We start from the raw sequence: 19,486 nt of genomic DNA, 5'->3' as shown, positions 1-19,486 counted from the left end.
CAAGACAGTCACCTTTGATAGTGGCTCCTGTGTTCGCCCTATGAGAACTTTGACGCCCTACAGACTAATTTAGAAAACAATGGTGAAACATGATTATTTAGACATTTAAAAACCAGTTTGAGATAATTAAAATCAATGAAACTGTTAAAGCCAAGAAGCTTATGCTTTCTTAAAACATCACAATGATGCCATCTCATAGGCTTCCTGTCCATAATTTTTATTACCATTTTTTAAATTGAGAAAATGGCAGATTACAATCTTGATTACAAAAAAAGATATTAAACAGTTCACAAATTCGTTGCTGTTGCTGGGCTCGAAGGAAGCAGCTTCAACTTGAGCTTAGATATATACCCACCAGTGGGACTACTAATGCTTGGATGATGAGTATGGTAGTAAGATGCCTGAATTATATTGGTGGAGTTGGGGAGGTGGAGGGATGCCAAAACAGCTGATGCCAGAGCAAGGTGAGCCCCTGTTTATATGCTCCAGCAGTTAATTGAAAGATTAGATGGGTTTACTCCTCCCGAAATTACGTTTTGAACTTCACTTATTATTGTTATGCTGTCACATACTATATGGGGTATGTTGTCATGGTGGAACCTCACTGTAAAAAAATTATTGTTGGTTTAACTTAAAAAAGTAACTTGGTTGCCTAAAAATTATAAGTTTATTTGACAAAAGAAAAACGTGATAAATCATGAAAATATTTGTTGCCGTGTTCAGGGGCCTTTATTTTTCAGCAAATTTACACAGTAAAGCAATTATGAAACATAAAACAATTTATGAAGCTGCAAATGTAAAAGATAACGAAAATATCAAAAAATTGTTTTGGTTAACAGATATTGTAACTAATGGTTGGACATATTGGACTTACAACTTGCCTTATGTGAACTTAATTTGACCGTGCCAAAATCTTATAGTTAATTAAAGATACAACAATTCTGACAAAGTGGGGCCTGGGGGTTCCCTCTACATTTTCAGTTGATCACAATTTTTTTATATAGCCTACGAAATGATTGTAGTCGACTAGACACATTTTAGCCGCCAGTATTAAATGTATCCATTCAGCACTCAGCAGTGCCTGTTTACGGTTGGTTCAGTATTCACCATAAATTACAAGACAGTTCAAGTTGCTTCGTGAACTTGAACTTGTCGTCCGTCGCGAGCCCCCCGCACGTGGCCACTCTCTCATAGCCTTACAGCTTGTCGCTCCAGATCAGCGGTCGGGACCGAATGTGCTCACTCTCGCGCTTCTGCCAGCGGCGGGTCAGTGCGGACTCGGAGCGAGGGTGGCAAGGACAGGGAAAGGGAGCAGAGGGATTCAAGTCAGTTTGGTGTAGTCACTTCCAGCAGGATGGACGCTGAGATATGCAGTGGCTCCGTGTATTAACCTTCAGCTACGGGAGTTTGTCCTACTTTAGAGAAGAGGAACGGTGGCTCAGATCTGCGTGAACTTCACCAGCCTTTGGAGGGATTGAAAATAGCAGGACGCTGTTTCTTCAGAAGCTTCTTTATGGATGTTATTGCTCAATCGCTCTTCACGTAGTCAACGGTGAGTGACTTTTAAAAATCTGCTTTAAAAAGTTTGAGTTCACAGCGTTACATGCTTTGTCTATTTTGTTTTAACATGCATTGATTATAACTCATTAACCATATACTTGTAGCCAGGCTATGACACTGTAGGCTAGTATGCTACTTTTAGTTACTACGACCGTGTTTTTCTTTAACGTTACTTAATTAACTAGAGATACTAGTAGGCTACTTTTTCATTAGAATGTTAGGCTAACGTACTGATTCTGTAAGTGACATGTTGCCTAACTATTCACTATCCAGTAGTAGCCTACCATAGCCTTCTTTATCATTTACTTATTTAGGCTACTTATTTCAGCAAGTGACAATTGCTTTATTGTTTAGTTGTTTAAAAAAATGGCATTGAAATTCTATGGGAATCTGTTGTTTAGAGATTTTTGTAGCTTGTTCTTATTGCAGATTTAAAAACATACTAGCCTATACCTATTTATGAGATATCCCGTTTTTAATAATATTTTAATAGTAACAACTAATGCTAATATAAGCATCTCACCAAAAATGAAGTAAGATTAAAAGTTATTATTGACCTTTTCAGTTTTCTTCAAAGTGTAAAATGTTGCATTGCAGCAGCATTTGTAGATTTGCCCTCTTACTGATTTCTGATTTTCTTCATTTGTGCTTATGCATGTTGTTTTTGCTGTTTATTTGGCTGTGAGAGTGTAGTGACTGAGTGCTTTATAAAGTTCATAATTATGTTAAATTCAGACAGACACCAATTTATCCCTGCAAAAGTAATTATGACATCCCAGTGTGTTTTTTAATTACAGCATATGGAGCGTCCCACCTGGAGACACATTGTCTGAATAGTGTGGAAAAAGCGCTGAGTTTTAACACAATCCCTGTAGTTTATGGTTCAGATCTCACCTTTGACTAGTGTACTGTATGATAATTGTACCTTGTTAATTACCCTTAATGTTATATGATAATTAACTCGGTGTTTGTTTTTCACAAAACAGTTTGCTTTCAAAGGTTTTGTCGGTGTTAAGGGTCTTTGTCAGTAATATTTTCCAATTATTCTCAATTCGATTTTTTTGATTCAGTGATATTGTAGAAAGTTTTGTTGAAGACATTCACTACTATTACTTGAGTATGTTAGTAGCAGCTTCTCACAGCCAGCTGTTGTTGTTTAAAACAGCCTTATGTGCTGCGCTGGATGACAAGAGTTATGGTATGTTGTGTTAATTGTAAAGCAATGTTTTTATTCTTAGTCAAATTGTAAATCATTAAAACATTCTATTTTTGCAACTCATTGGAACAACTTAAAACTGAAGACAAAGACAAAAAAAGCCAACAATTTTCATGTAACGATACAAAACACTGAAGTCCCTTAATGTAAAACTCTAGGAACCTACCTGTGCCCCATCTGTAGAAGATCAAATATTAGACTAGATACGATTCTGCTGTAATAAAGACATTCTTCACACTGTCAAGTGTCAAGGAAGCCTCTCTCTGGACATTCAGTCTTATTGTGAAACATATTAAGCAGTTTATCTTTATTTTTGAGGGCTTTAACCTGAAGTCAATGAGAAACAGGATATGCTGCATTCATGCACCGTTGCTTGTAGCCATCTTTGTGATTTGGAGGGTCTTAACTGCTCCACTGGCAATGCCTACATACTGAAACTCTGAATCCTGGCACTTCACATGCATGGTCCGTACCATACCCAGCTGCTTTCTGGCATCCCACTGGACATATTAAGGATAGATGTGGGTGGGTGAATAAGTTATATTTCATAACCGTTTCACCCACCCAGTTCTATCCTAAATATTTCACATAAATTTGACAAACTATCCTGGCAGCTGTATTTAATTTTCCACAGAGAAAGATGAAATGTAAAGTATAATTGTACCAAAATCTCTCTGCCAATATAGTTTTCTTCCCAAGAGAGAAAACAGTACGGTGGCCGAGAGAGCTCAACGTGCTGCAACCTAAAGAAGATGCATGCAAATAGAAAAAAACACCACCAAAAAAAACCAAAAAAACATCTTCATCAGTTTCACAACAAACATGCTCCAAATACTCACAACACAACCAAATACAGAAACGTGCTGCAAAAGCTCACAACACAACCAAATACAGAAACGCGCTGCAAAAGCTCACAACACAAGCAAATACAGAAACGCGCTGCAAAAGCTCACAACACAAGCAAATACAGAAACGCGCTGCAAAAGCTCACAACACAAGCAAATACAGAAACGCGCTGCAAAAGCTCACAACACAAGCAAATACAGAAACGCGCTGCAAAAGCTCACAACACAAGCAAATACAGAAACGCGCTGCAAAAGCTCACAACACAAGCAAATACAGAAACGCGCTGCAAAAGTTCACAACACAAGCAAATACAGAAACGCGCTGCAAAAGCTCACAACACAAGCAAATACAGAAACGCGCTGCAAAAGTTCACAACACAAGCAAATACAGAAAGTGCGCTGCAAGTAACATGGACCACAACGGAAATGTTTCCGGGGAACCAAATAAGTCACGAACCCGGCTGGGACGTGCTCATAGACGTGCTTACAGCAAAGAACGTTTATTGACAAGAAGTGCAAGCCTATATTTTTTATAAATAAACTATAATATAAAAATAATATTGTATTTATAAATATTATAATATTATACTTTTTTATAGTTCGTCTATAATCTTTGCTTACAGCTCAAAATTCTACTTTATTTTAATTCTTTTAACTTTTTTTTCCCCCAAAACAATTAAATTTTTTATGACATACAACTTGTATACAATATACAAAATGTATTAACAAAATGTTCAATGTCATCAGAATACAAATGATAAAAGAGCAATGAGCTGAAAACTAAAATAAATAAATAAAAAAGATAAAGAAGAACATGAAGGCAAGATATACATCAGTTACACTATACAAATTGTTTCATGTTATGTTTAAATTTTCATAAAGAAATGTTTCATAAGAAATGTTAGGTAATGTAGGGTCCAAAGGTTTAAAGTTGAGACACTGACACACAGATATAACGGATATAAAACACATATTTTAACAGTTTTTTTGTGAAGTAAAAATAAAACATCGCAGGTGAAAATTTTTAGGTTGGAAATTACGTTGTCTTTCGTTGCTCCTTTCATCAAGTGCGATCCAAACGACTACATAAATGGCACGCTACGCTAGTCCCACTTGAAGAGCTCTGCCGTCTGCCCTTCGAAGGGAGTAGGGCATAGGGATGCTCACGAGCAATAAGCACGTCCCAGCCGGGTCCGTCACTTATTTGGTTCCCCGGAAACATTTCCGTTGTGGCATGTGTTTCTTGCAGCGTGTTTCTGTATTTGGTTGTGTTGTGAGTATTTGGAGCACATGTGTTGTGAAACTGATGAAGATGTTTTATTAATTTGCGGATGTTTTTTTTATTTGCATGCGGGTTTTTTTCTATTTGCATGCGTTTTTTCTATTTGCATAGAACCTATTCTATTTAGGTTGCAGCACGTTGAGCTCTCTCGGCCACCGTAAAACAGTTTTGCATGCTGTACATTTCTGTAGTTGTATCGCACGTAGTTTTATAATTTCACAAGTTTAATATCAACATACTGTACTGCTTTTATGAGTCAAGCGGAGGGGAATCACTCACAGGAGCTGTCAGAGTGTTTATAGTGTGAAGAGAGGCAAGTCAATGTGCTGGAAGGCTGGTTACAGCATGAATGCCCAGCTGTTGCTGACAGTGTGTGGGAATCACTGATCACTAGGTCAAATGATATACATTACACGTAGATCATTGAGCTTTTAACCAACTGCATTGATAGCCTCACTGAATCAGTTTTCATTTTAACTAGTATGGTGTTTAATTAGACCAATATAGAGATTTAAAATGAGCACATCACCTATTTTAATGAATTTGGCATCACACCGTATCAATGGAGATAGAGTTTGTTATTTCATAGGACATTGGATGGCTTTTGGCAGGCATCGCTCTATAACCTTGCCTGCCGTGTTTATCTTGATTGGAAGTGCACATCGATACTCCAACATGCTAGCTGCACCAAATTTATGAGCTTATCTCTGATATGTTCAATGCGGGAAAAATTCAGTGCTGGCTCAGAGAATACCATAAATCTTTGAATTAGTTCCTCTTACATAGCCATTTCTTAAATTCACCAAGACTTTGCTGTCTATGTTTTAAATAAAGAATTGTATTTTAATGTGATTGGACTCCTGACAGTAGATCAAGTGTTCTTAAGGCTGCCCGCTTGCAGGCTCATTTGCTGAGATATGCATAAGTGTATGTGTCTATTTATGGGTCTCTGTGTGTGTATGGATTATGGAAGCAGTTGATCTGTATCATGCTGGGGGTGGAGCCAACCATTAATATTCCTGAGAGTAAATCAATGTATGCAGCTCTGTTTTCTTGTTGTTGTCTTTCTATTTCTACTAATATGTCACATGGATAAAGTTTCTTTACAAATAGGAACAGTATTATCTGCATTGCTCTGGTCATAAGGCCTCTCTGTGGCTGTTGATTGTATTCCTCATTTTCAATCTATCACAGAGCACTGACCAATTTTAACCCTCTGGGGACTAAGCTCTATTTGGTCCGTTTTCTCTATTTTTACATTTGGGCTTATAAACTATATGTAATGGAGATGGAACACTATGTGTTTGGTATCTATGGATTCAGAAGACCCTAAGCTAACATAAGCACACATGTAATATGTTTATAAAGGAAGTATGAGTGAAAATGTACCATAAACTAGAGAATTTCAAAAACGGAAATTAGATTTTTGGCTTTTATTTTTCTGTAAATCACACATCACACAACAATAGTGAACAGTGCAGCATCTTGTGCTTAGCCTGCTTTCCATTAGTCAGGAATCTGCCCCGTCAAAGGGCTCTGCAAATCTGTACACCCCCACACTGAGAGAGAAATATTATGAAAACACTGTCCTTTTTGTACGTCGCCTGATTTATGATCTTTGGCCTGCCAGAGATGTAAAGCATGCAGCACTTTCTCTCCATCTAAGTCTCCAAGCTGATGCGACGCAGGGGTCCTCAGCTCACAACTGTTTTCACTGCACAGTGCGACCCATAGTGATGTGAGTTATTATAGGAGACAAGCCGCTCTGACTCTCACCTCTTTCTGCTGTGCTGCTGGCTTGTCCAGTGCAACTCCCCCTGACTACAAACAAGCAAACTGTGTGACATGCCAGAGTTTCCTGCTTTACAACTGTTAACCTTGCCTGCATTTTAACCTCTGATCTGTAATTAGGTGTGTAAACATTAGTTCAAGAGTGGAATAGGGTAGAGGAATGCCAAGTTTGCAATTTGTTTTACCAAGGAAGATAGGCTGAGATTTATGTTTGGAGGCAAAGAAGCTTTTTAACCGGTATATCATCACCATTTATACAGACTGACCGTCTAATCCTCGCGTGTGTGTGTGTGTGTGCGTGCGTGCGTGCGTGCGTGCGTGCGTGCGTGCGTGCGTGTGTGGTCAACACCCACATCTCAAAACAGTGTAATTTAGATGATTTTCAACCTGCTTTGTATTGAATGTTGGTAATATTTGTAAATTAATAATGTTTACTCGTTCTCCGTGTTACCTGGACCGAGAAATTCTTGTTTACTTGTCAGCAAAAGTCCACCCGATAACACAAAACACCATTTGACAGCTTCAGGGTTTGCGTGAAAACTACAGATTATACTTCTAAATTTTTGTATCCCTGCCCACAGACCGACAGATTATCACACGCTTTTAACAGAACAGTTATTCTAAGAGTATGTTTATCAATGAAAATTGTATCGTACTTTATCTACTGTTTAAATAGCATTATGGTAAAAATGGAACACTATTGCAACAGCGGTTGCTTGTATTGCTTATTTGAAGCATTTAGCCCTACAACAAGCTACAACCGAAAGTAACTCACTCCTGATAAATGTTTACTCTTTGAATTCTTGAACCCGGAGACAATAAAAGTCAAAACTATTATGACTAAAGGTTTGCTAAGAAGTATTTCCTACTAAAGCAGCGTTGTATTTGACTGGTAAGCATATCATAGCAGACTGGTGAGTGTGGCCTTGGATGGCAACAATGTCCACTGCATTATGTGTGTTGAAGTTTTCCTACCTATTAGGCAAAAGGGAAGACAGCAGCCTTTTTTTTTAGATAGCAAATCAATTATAGAGATGAAGAAATCATATATTGATGTCCTCTTTGAAGGTTCTTACCAGATCAATCTTTAGTGGAATTTGTCACTTGTGTTATTGATCGATGCATCCAAACCTCAGGTTAATAAATTGCAGATAGTTTAGAATAATGTGTCTTTGTCTTCGGCTCTTTGACACAGCATGCTACATAAACCAGAGGGCTTATGCTCAGTCCAGTCATGCTAAACCATGACGGCAGTCTCTCAGGCATCTCCAAAGAGCCCTGTAGGCTTAGATTGCCCCGTTTTGTGAGGGGATTATGTCCACACAGCATAGCACAGCAACTTTAACAGCCCTCATTTTGTTTCCTTAACCACCCCCATCTCACATGGTGGACAGACTTATTAGCCTCTGCGATATAGAGACAGTTAATCTGCAAAAGCCCTGAGTGACTGTAGCAATGTTGTTGACCTCTCTCAATGGCCGTTTCCCTCTCTGCTGATCCCATGTTGAGAGGCATCTGTGAAGTACGTGAAGGTAATGAGATGAGGTCAGAGTATCAGGAGATGGTTCAGCAGACACAATACTGTCTCAGTGCTGTCCATTAATGCCACTTCGTCCAGACAGAACATTTTGAGGCAGAAGCATCCATAACAGGCAAGTATTCAGCTTGGAATGTGTTGACCGATGGAGCAAGTATTTGGCAGGATGGCAATGTTTAAGAGTAATGAGCAGATCTGAATGTTGAGGTCCCATTAAATTAAGCACACATTTTTCTGACATTCCATTGGCTTGCACTGATGCAGTGTGTAAAAATACTTAGCTATCTGGGAAGTCCTTTATTAGCACACAATTAAAGTTAGAAATCTTGACTTGCTCATTCAGTTTGTTTTTTGAAGTGAATTTACATGAGATTCTAAGCGACAAATAATTTTTGGAATCTGCATGTGACTGTGCATTTACATTTGCCTTCATCATTCTCTGTAATTGCCATCACTTTATAAATCCATATATGCATTCTATATATCCTCTGTTACTCTACTAATAACTAGGGATGGCCCGATACCGATACTGGCATCGGGGATCGGGTCGATACTGTCCTCATATACTCGTACTCGTACTCATAAAAATTCGCCGATACCACGCCCCGATACCACGTACATTTTGCGAAACGAAACTGGCCGCCGCGAGTGCTTTGTCGAGGTGAACTGAGGCATAGGGACGTGCACTCCCAACGCAAAAGAGTGCGGCGCGGCACTAGATCTGATGGCCGAGCGCGGGCGCGGGCGGTAATGCACTCACTCTGTGTGTGCGGGTTCCGGGAGAATAAAACGATTCGCGGGACTCCCGCAAACTAGACAAACAAAATAGAAACGATTTACAAGCCAGAGTTTCTATTCATAACATGTTTGCAGCGTTGAGCGATGTAGCCAATCACAGACATGTGTGTTGATTTCTTGAACGCATTGGCTAATCAGAAGCATTTAAGATAGACTCCCCTCACTGCTCAACTTTTTTGTTCAGTGCTGAATTCTGTATGCTGGCAAATCCTCTAATTATAACAAACAAAGTGTGGATATTATGAAAGATTCATTGTGCAGTCAGCTTCATTGATAATAACAGATGTGTGAGATCGCGATGAACTGTCAGCTTTTTAGGAATTAGACTATTAAGGGAGCGCACTTTGGGCGCATTCAGTCATGTCAGACCATGCACGCAGTAACTGCTTGCTTTTATGTTAAATTAACAGTGGTTTGTGTGTTAATACATTTATTATTTTACTCATTATTATTTATTTTTAGACTTGTTAAAACAAGCAGAGAAGAAAATAAAAACAGTCTTCTAACCTGTGTTCTAAAATAGTCTTGTGTCTTCTTTTCTGGGAGCCTATAGTTACTTTTGCGGTAGAAATATCGGTATCGGTACTCGATATCGGCAAGTACACAAATGTAAATACTCGTACTCGTATCGGTTTGAAAAAAAATGGTATCGGGCCATCCCTACTAATAACTAAACTAATTTGCAGTGATTTATTAGCCAGGCTGATTAATCTGCCAATATTTGCCCATTTATAATGGCATTGGTCATGCCAATTTTATTTTAACAGACGCATTAGCCCTTTTTCAGGGTATAATTAACCATTTTTATTTCTAAAATTTTACGAAATATTGTGTTAAAGAGTTTTTAACAATTAAAATAGATTTAAAATATAGGGATGCACCGATACCACTTTTTAAGGGTCGAGTACGAGTACCGATATTTTTTTCCTGGTACTCGCCGATACCGATACCGATGCCTGTTGTACTGGGGGGTTTTCTCGTTTTATGTGGCAATTTTCTAAGAACAACACAATGAGACTAATGAACAAATCAGCATCTTTATTTTCAGCAACTTAAATAAACTTAAAAAAATAAATCATTCTTATTGTGCTTATCACAAATTTTCAAAGCCCAAATTTCACAGTGTCCAATAACCTCCAAAGGGCAAAACCAAGGACATAATGGATGTAATTTTTACCTGCCTGTCACAAAGTTGTCAAAGTTCTAAAGAAATCACAGACAACAAGACAATCAAATTTGTCATAAAGTGCCAAAGAAATCACAGAACAAATGTTTAACATAACACTGAGTAACAATGTAATCACAGCCGAAAGTGTAAAGTGAAATATTAGAGTGTACTATTAAATCTATCAACACTATAACTGCAGGAAGAGTGCTCATAAGAATTAAGAAATATAAGCTAAGGATATACGTGAGGTATCGGTCTTTGGTATCGGGGTATTTTTACGAGTACGAGTACAAGTACATGAGCTTGGTATCGGGCCCGATACCGATACTGGTATCGGTATCGGTGCATCCCTATTAAAATATGTTCTGTAACTATTTGTCTGTGTATCATTTACCATTATTAAATGTATACTGCAAGCTATAACCTTAACCACGCCACTAGCTTAAACCAATACACAGACACACACACACACACACACACACACACACACACACACAAATAAATCCTCTTCTCCTTTGCTTCAACTCATTTCCTAATCTAGCTTTAATATTAATAAATCTAGCTTAATAAATTTAGCAATGCTAGATATTTATTGGCTCTTTGACGATAATGAATCTGGCTCTTCATAGATTCTATATTGTAAGTCACTTTAGTGTCGGCTAAATGCAAGCACTGTGATTGCTCTCTAGATATCGGTATTGGACGATTCACTTTCACACAGTAACTTTAGGTTCAGTGTTTCATTCTTGCCAGCACACAATATTAGTCAGTCTGTAAAAGAGCATAGGCCTATAATACCCAGTAATGTTTTTGTTCTTATCTTTGCAATAGAATACTGCAATAATGAGTCCCAAAACCCAGAAATGAGTTAGAATTTTGGAATTGTTGTGTAATTTGTAAAGAACATCTTGATGAACAAAACATGCAAGAATCATAAACTTGGTTACAGAGCTTATTTTCTGCAATTATCCAAAAGTCAATGTAAAACTCCTGTTGCGTTTTTGTCGAAGGAACGAGGGTGATGAAACCATTATGACCATAGACCATTTTGGCCTACAAAACTGTCATCCCTGTGGCACTCTATACACAACTCTCCATACTTCTCTGCAGCTTTAGTCCTAAAAAGCAGCTAATTCAGGACCTTGTGGTTCATAGGATCCATTTCCCAAAGGTAAAGTTCCTTATAGCCCATAAAATCAAATGAACTTTAACAGCATCGCCATGTAAAGAATTTGTGTGTGTGCGTGTGTGCGTGTGTGTGTGTGCGTGTGTGTGTGTGCGTGTGTGTGTGTGTGTGTGTGTGTGTGTGTGTGTGTGTGTGTGTGTGTGTGTGTGCGCAAATGTGGGAAATTTTGCACTTAGTGTAATTGTGGGAAGTTGAGTTACTGTGAGCTCCATGTGGATGGAGTTTAGTGAATGACTCTGCCAGATCGCCTGTGGTGCTGTTCCCTCTTTAGCCTCCTCCATCAGCTGATATTCTCTCTCTCTCTCTCTCTCTCTCTCTCTCTCTCTCTCTCTCTCTCTCTCTCTCTCTCTCTCTCTCTCTCTCTCTCTCTCTCTCTCTCTCTCTCTCTCTCTCTCTCTCTCTCTCTTTCTCTTCCCATTCCAAAATGAAAAGAAAGTTGGGGTGTTCCATAAATTGTCTTTATAAATGTTGCCGCTATTCACATTTTACCATAAGTGCAGACAGTTGGAAAAAGATAAATAGTTGTTTTTCCTCTCTCTGTGGTGTGGCGTCCACCCTCTGTCTGTGTCTTCATACCCCTTCATTGGAGCCAGGATATGAGGAATGGTCTGTTTGGCTGCTGATGTTTTTGCAGCTCCGCCTGTAAGCTCTGGTGTTCAGTTCAAGCCCCACAGTCATTTTATTACCCCTCTCCTCAACAACGCAAACACTAAACCACTCCTCCCACTCCATAACTCTGATTTATGTCACTACAACCACTTTGTCCAAAAAATTTCCCTGACATTTCCAGAAGACTTTCTGAATCACAGCATTCATTGCTGAGATGAGCTGTCATATAAAGCTGTGATGGGGGCAGACAGATTTCCACTCAATACTCTTGATTTACTATTGCATGGTGAGGTTGATTATATATTTTTTCCCTTATGCTGTTTGGGCACTCTGTCTTGTTAACTTATTTTTAGGGACAGGTCTGATGCTGCTGCTCTGTTAATGGAGGAATCAGTAATGTGTGTGTATTTGTTTTAGAGCCGAACAATCTCACGTTTAGTACTCTAATCCATATGGAAACATATATAGTAGTAGTAATATATAATTCATCGACCAATAATGATAAATAGTGGGGTTTCATATTTAAAAAATGTCATACTCTTATGCGCACCGAAGCTACATTTAAAAAAAACATAATATTGTGAAATATTATTACAACTTAAAATAACTTTTTTAATGTCATATCACATTAAATTATTCTATGTAATTTATCATACATTTTAAAAAGTAATTTATTCCTGTGATGCCAAGACGGAGTTTTCAAGAAACTATTATTATTATGATTATTATTATCAATGTTGGATACTGTTATGCTGCTTAATTTTTTTGGAAACTGTAATGCACTTTTTTTTCAAGATTCTTTGAATAGAACGTTCATAACAACTTTTGAACTTTCCTTGTAGAAAGGAATAGCTTAACATAAAGGCACAAATGGATTGCATACATAAATATTTTGAGACATTTAATTTTCTCAACAGTCAGCTCACATTTTATTCTTGCACTACAACAATTTATCAGTGTCATGATCACATTGGGCAAATAAATGCAGGGCTTTTTTCTCATTTTGGTAGTGACACCAAATAAATAAAACCCCACAAAAGGTAAGGTGATATCTGTTCATCATATCATATCCGTTAATCATGTCTGTTCAGAAGACTTGGACTACACCACTCGGTTCTTGTGGATTTCTTTTATAATGACTTTATGAACTTGTCAACGTGTCAATTTTTAGTGGTATGAACTTTCAATGGAGGGACAGAAATCTCAGGTTTCATTAAAACAAATCTTCGTTTGTTTCAAAGACAAAGACAGGCTTGGAATGACATGAGGGTCAGTAAATAATGAAGAATTTAAATTGTTTGGGTGAATTATCACTTTAAATAGCTGCTTTTGATGATAATTGTTTTTTGCATGCAAACATTATCAGCATTCATTGAAAAATAGTGATCAGAACCTAATGATAGTCAAAGCGATACATTGGTTGACCTTTGAGTATGACCTCCTCTTCATCTACTGTAGGTCCTATGCCTAAAGCGGGAGTCTCTCCTGAATGTGTGATCTTTAACCTGTCTGAGCCTCTCGGTGGGGAATTGTAAGAAAGTGAGTCAGGTTTAATTGAGCATCACATCTCTTGTCATTGAGGCAGCAGCATGGAGAGGTGAACAAAACCAGGACAGCACAGCTGGGAAAGCAGCCAGTGAGAATGTGCTTGATGTTTACCAGCCACTACAGGCCACTTTGTGAATTGCTGCCAGATTAGTGCAGAAAACTGAAGCTGTGTGTCAGTATTGATTTGAGAGGACTTTGGTTTATTTGGTGACTCAACATTTCCCTACTGAACCCAAGTACAAAAAGAATATAGATCCCAATATCACAGTACTGAGATCAGCTCATTTGCTTGGCATTTTAGTCTTATGTAAGGTGTATTTCTGATTCTTTGATTTATGTGGTAAATAAGAATGTATCAGTCAAAACATCACATTGTATATTTGTCAGAGCTATGGAAGATTGTTTCCGCCAGAGAATAAAAAAATAAAAAAAGGTAATTGCGAGTTTTTATCCTTACAATTCTGACTTTTTTTCTCAGAATCTTGTTTATCTTACAATTCTGACTTTTTTTTCTAAGACTTTTGTTTATATCTTACAATATCTTACGCAATTGCAAGTTTGTATCACAATTCTGTGAAAAACGGTTATGATGTCAGAATTGCGAGAGACAAACTCGTAACTGCCAGTAGAAAAGTCAAAATTGCGAGATCTAAACTTGCAGTTCTGAGGAAAAAAAAGTCAGATTTGTGAGATATAAACTATAAGCTTTTAGATATAGAAGCTGTCCTGACTCTTTTAATGGTGAAGCCCGCTTCTTCTGTTCTTGTGCCACATAGCCAAAAGGATTTTGTAACTCCCTCCAGAGCCTCTCCTCATGCATGGCCGTCTGGAACAGAATCTCTAAATAATGATTTTGAGGTTTATTTACGCTTAATTTGCACAATCCTCTGTTTATTAATGGATCTGCCTTCTTTTCATGTTTGATGAGCTAAATGAGAGAGGAGAGAAGAGGGAGTGGTGGGGTATTTATAGAGTGTCCTGCTGTGGGGCTGGCCGGTCTGTCTCACTGAAGCATTGCGTCCTGTCAGACCCCATCAGATCTCCATATGGACACGAGCTCACGCACACACAGAGTACTACAACTACTCCCCCCCCAATAAGACATTCAGCATTTTTACAATCAAAAAATTTTGACCATTATTTTGTTTGGATGTATAATGGAGATTTTTGATAATGTCGCTGAAGGTCAGGTAAAAATGAGAAGGGGATCTATTTGCAGCACTATTATTTTAAACAAAAAACACTAGAAGATCACAGGACGTTTACACGACAACAATGCAATAAACACGGAAAAGTTTTTTCTTTGCGTATTTTCGCACACAGGCGAAAACGTCAAAACGACACATGGATCCGCGAAAACGACTAAAAACGCTGTACACCGCATTCCAAATTATTATGCAAATTATATTTTACACTGATTTTCCTAAATAGTCGATGCAAATGACACTCAGTATAATTTCCAAGTGACTAACTTTTAGGGTATAAGTCGAATTTCTTTGAACAAACCACCCAACGAAAACAGTATTTTTTTCAAAAATAAAAAACTGAAAATGCAGTGTACCATTATATTATGCACAGAGCAGAGTTTGAAAACATTTTATAGGTTGTAAAAAACTGAAAATGGTCATTTGTTGCATTGGCAGCATAAGGAGATCATATTTACTGAAATCAAAAGCTATTTTAATCAAACACATCTTAACAGGGCAAGTTACATGTTAACATAGGATCCCTTCTTTGATATCACTTTCAAAAATCTTGCATCAATTGAACTTGTGAGTTTGTGGACAGTTTCTGCTTGAATTTATTTGCAGGATGTCAGAATAGCCTCCCAGAGCTGCTGTTTTGATGGGAACTGCCTCCCACCCTCATAGATCTTTTGCTTGAAGATGCTCCAAAGGTTCTCAATAGGGTTAAGGTCAAGGGAGGATGGGGGCCACACCATGAGTTTCTCTCCTTTTATGCCCATAGCAGCCAATGACACACAGGTATTCTTTGCAGCATGAGATGGTGCATTGTCATGCATGAAGATGATTTTGCTATGGAAGGCACGGTTCTTCTTTTTGTACCATGGAAGAAAAAGTGGTCAGTCAGAAACTCTATATACTTTGCAGAGGTCATTTTCACGCCTTCAGGGACCCTAAAGGGGCCTACCAGCTCTCTCCCTATGATTCCGGCCCAAAACATGACTCCGCCACCTCCTTGCTGGCGTCGCAGCCTTATTGGTACTTGGTGGCCATCTACCAACCATCCACTACTCCATCCATCTGGGCCATCCAGGGTTGCACGGCACTCATCAGTAAGCAAGACTGTTTGAAAATTAGTCTTCATGTATTTCTGGGACCACTGCAACCGTTTCTGCTTGTGAGTATTGGTTAGGGGTGGCCGAATAGTAGGTTTATGCACAACTGCAAACCTCTGGAGGATCCTACACCTTGAGGTTCGCGGGACTCCAGAGGTACCAGATTTCACAATTAATTCCAATTTGCATAATAATTTGGAACACGGTGTATTATGCTGCCAGGCCAGTAGTTGGCGATGTCACTTTGTAAAGAAACGCTATACACGCCTATAAACTAAACACATAATACGCATGACGTTACCTTTTTCACAATTCATATTTTTGTAGTTTACACAGACAATAACTGTATTGTATTCAAAAACTTACTAATTAAACACAGGTGTGACACATGAGGGATGGTAACTAATGAATCATGGTAACTAAAGCCCCTTTAACACATCGCATTGATCCCAGGAAATTGGCGGGAAATTGCCAGAACGCCTTCTGTGTGAACGCAAACACGACCCAGGATTGATGCCCAGTTGGGGACCTAGTAACATTGCCGGGATCAGTCCCGGAACATGCGCTGTGTGAACAAAAGCCGTAATCAATGCCGTGTCGTAATGATGACGGTAAAGGGAAGTGAAAGCAGGCAAGTGAAACGGTATGTAATGCGCTAGTTTATGATCGAATCAGAGAAAAAAATGCACAAGCGTGGTTTCTCCAGAGAGAAATCGCAGCTCATAAGCAAACTATAGACGCTGCTGAGACATTACATGTCACATCGATGTCGTGTTTTTACGGGATTTTTACGGGATTTTTACGGGTTGTGTGTACGCACTCTCTGATTACGGAAAATCACTGGCAGTGTGACTGAACCAAAATCAAACGAACCCGGGTCAAATTCCAGGTCACTTTATCCGTGTATTTTCCGGAATCTCTGTGTGAAAGGGGCTTAATGAACACAGATAAAGGAAACTGAATCTAGAAACAGTGCAAGCCATCTAACAGTAGGCCTATAAAAACTCCACAATGAACTATGACAGAAGTTTCCATCCAAACGTGAAGCGAATCTTTTCAAAGTTCGCAAAAAAAAGAAAACAAATGCAAATTTTGTGTTTCCACCAAGTTGTTTGAGCAGATGAAGGTGTTATTGGTAACCAACAGTAAATAAAACATTATCAGAGGAAACAGCCGATTAGTCACGTAGGTTTAATGTTCGCTACGTCAGAATTTATTTGGCAATGCGTTTCCATCTCCCGTTATTCGCATTAACTCTTTCAAAAACCATCTCAAGCGAGCGTAAAAACTTTTTTGTGAACAAGGGATTTTCCCCCGAAATTTGCCATTTCCGTCACTCGTTTATGATGTGATACTTCAAAATACGTATAAAAACAAGGTGATGGAAACATAGCTAGTGACAAACCAACTCTAAGTCCTACAGAAATATAGACCAGACTAAACATAACCCTGACAGGATAATAGTAATGTATAACAAAATGTTTTAAAGTGAATCCAAAAATGTATTCGGAAACTTTCAGCATGTAATAATGAACCATATAATTTAAGAACATGGCATAATGATAAATACAATTTAATAATTTAATAGAAGTAACTTTTGTTAGTCTTATATTTAAAACAGGGAAAAAAATGTTTTTAATAAACTCTATTTATTTTTTATTAACTCATGATCCTAATATATATTTTGCTACTCGGTGTTATTTTAGTATTCATTATATACTATTATAGTATTTATTGATGTTTTGAATGTTTTTATTATTTAGCTTTATTTTTATTTTATTTTTTGTAATTTTAGTACTTCAGATTAAACTTATTTTATTTCAGTTAGTTGCCACAGTAACTTTTCTATTTTTTTAAGTTTTTAATCTAAAGTTTTATTTCATTTTAATTTATTTCAGCTTTATTTGAATGAATGAAAACTGTTTTAATAGTTTAAGTTAACAATAACAAGATTGTTTTCAAGTTGATTGGTCTTGTTTTAAGAATTTTTACTGGAAAACAAGACAGTAAATACTGAATAAGAAAATGTTTTGATAGGTGTGTCTGCACTGTATATTGTTGGGTATTTTTTTTATAATACACACAAACACTTCCTAATTTAATACATTAAGCTTCCTTGTGTTATGAATGTGGATGATAACATGAAACAAAAGCTCTATCACCAACTCATCCTTCTATAAATGACACTAAACACACATGTGTAATCCATCTATCTTGTCTGAGTTAACAAATCCTTATCGTGCAACCTTTCATATCCTGATCCAGTGTCCCAAAGGGATTAGATAGTAATAAATGCTCTTTGGCAAATCTATTTCTCCAGGTCTTCCCTTTCTCACCACATTTAAAGCTTTCTGAAAGGATTTACCTATAGGTGTAAGTACAAAGACTTGGTCAAAAGAGTGATTTATTTTGTGTGCTTCACCTGTGTATTTGCTTAATTTCTATTGTAATATGCTGTTCTTCTCATATGTAAGTCAAGAAGCCGTTACCTTCGAATCTGTGAGCATTTCGGATGGCTGCACATCATTGCATGTTTATACACATGTCAAATCCTGAGTCTGACAGCAGTAACATAGCAATGTCATCATAGCTTTGATCTCGCACAGCTCCCCATCTGTTACAGAGATTATGCACTGAGGGAGATTGCGTTCAGCTGAGCTGTATCTCTGAAGTTTCATCAGTGGTGCTCCAACATTCATGTAGTTGAGACACACAGACTCTTGTCCTCTAATGTTTACTAGAGCAGTCTTTTTTAACCTTTGGCCCTTGTGTGGCCTACTCTCTCAAAACACACGTACAGAACCACGCATGCTTTCCTGCCGCCCTGCTCTGTCAGGGAAACACACACAAGCCTAAGGCTTCCCTTAGGGCACTCAGGCTGATGACTTCATTGGCCTTGTTTGTTTTCTGTCCTTGGGGCTGGATAGAGAGAGAGAGAGAGAGAGAGCGAGCGTGCTCATCCTGACACTCCAGCACAGGAAACGGTCTAGTCAGGGCTGGGAACATACGCTGAAAGAGCCCTTTGAAAGCGGCATTCCTCTGCTGTCTGCCTTTCCAAACATCTGGTTTCATGTAGGTAAACGTACTGTCACCCTCTGTGCCACTGTGCACTGGAAGTGTAGATGCCTCTTTTATGTGGAAGACAAAAGGTTCTCAAAAACATGGCAAATAAGGCCCCTTCACACCGCAAACAAAACGAAAAAGTGAAAGGAAATGCCTTAAGTGCAAGATAGCTCCACATTTATCTGCAATGTCTGGGTAGATTAGATGGTAACCAAATAATCAGTTCTTGTACCACTCAACGTGTTGGATACAGGAATAAAGATCTGAGCGACTTTTACAAGGGCCAATTCACCAGACAATTTTATTTATTTATTCAGAATATATTCAGAGAAATGCATTGTTTTGAATATTCACAGCATATTTTTGTTAATAAACTTAAAGCTGCAGTAGGTAACTTTTGTAAACAAATATTTGTTAAAACTGTCCTGACAGTAGAATATGAGACAGATAATCTGTGAAAAAATCAAGCTCCTCTGGCTCCTCCCTGTGGTCTTCTTGCCATTTGCAGAAATACACCGCTCCCAGTCAGAAACAACCAATCAGAGCCAGGAGGAATGTCTTCGCAGTGTCAATCACGCTAGTGT

The 19,486-nt window shown here is 38.1% G+C and overlaps 1 protein-coding gene across 2 annotated transcripts in view; it reads left to right on the top strand.

Moving 5' to 3' along the window:
- The first annotated feature begins 1,182 nt into the window (after window positions 1-1,182).
- The window catches only part of lzts2a (leucine zipper, putative tumor suppressor 2a), a 75,085-nt gene continuing 56,781 nt past the window's right edge, over window positions 1,183-19,486 (top strand). Inside the window, exon 1 of one of the 2 annotated variants that reach the window (XM_077197191.1) lies at window positions 1,183-1,552. The gene's annotated coding sequence lies outside the window, so the exon portion shown is untranslated. The remainder of the gene's footprint in view (window positions 1,553-19,486) is intronic. The other variant, XM_077197192.1, reaches the window with a different exon arrangement.

This window comes from Siphateles boraxobius, unplaced genomic scaffold (assembly GCF_051911475.1).
Source record: "Siphateles boraxobius isolate OS27281-9 unplaced genomic scaffold, OSU_SipBor_1 37, whole genome shotgun sequence".
NCBI lineage: Eukaryota > Metazoa > Chordata > Actinopteri > Cypriniformes > Leuciscidae > Siphateles > Siphateles boraxobius.
This window is presented reverse-complemented; position numbering and strand designations above follow the sequence as displayed.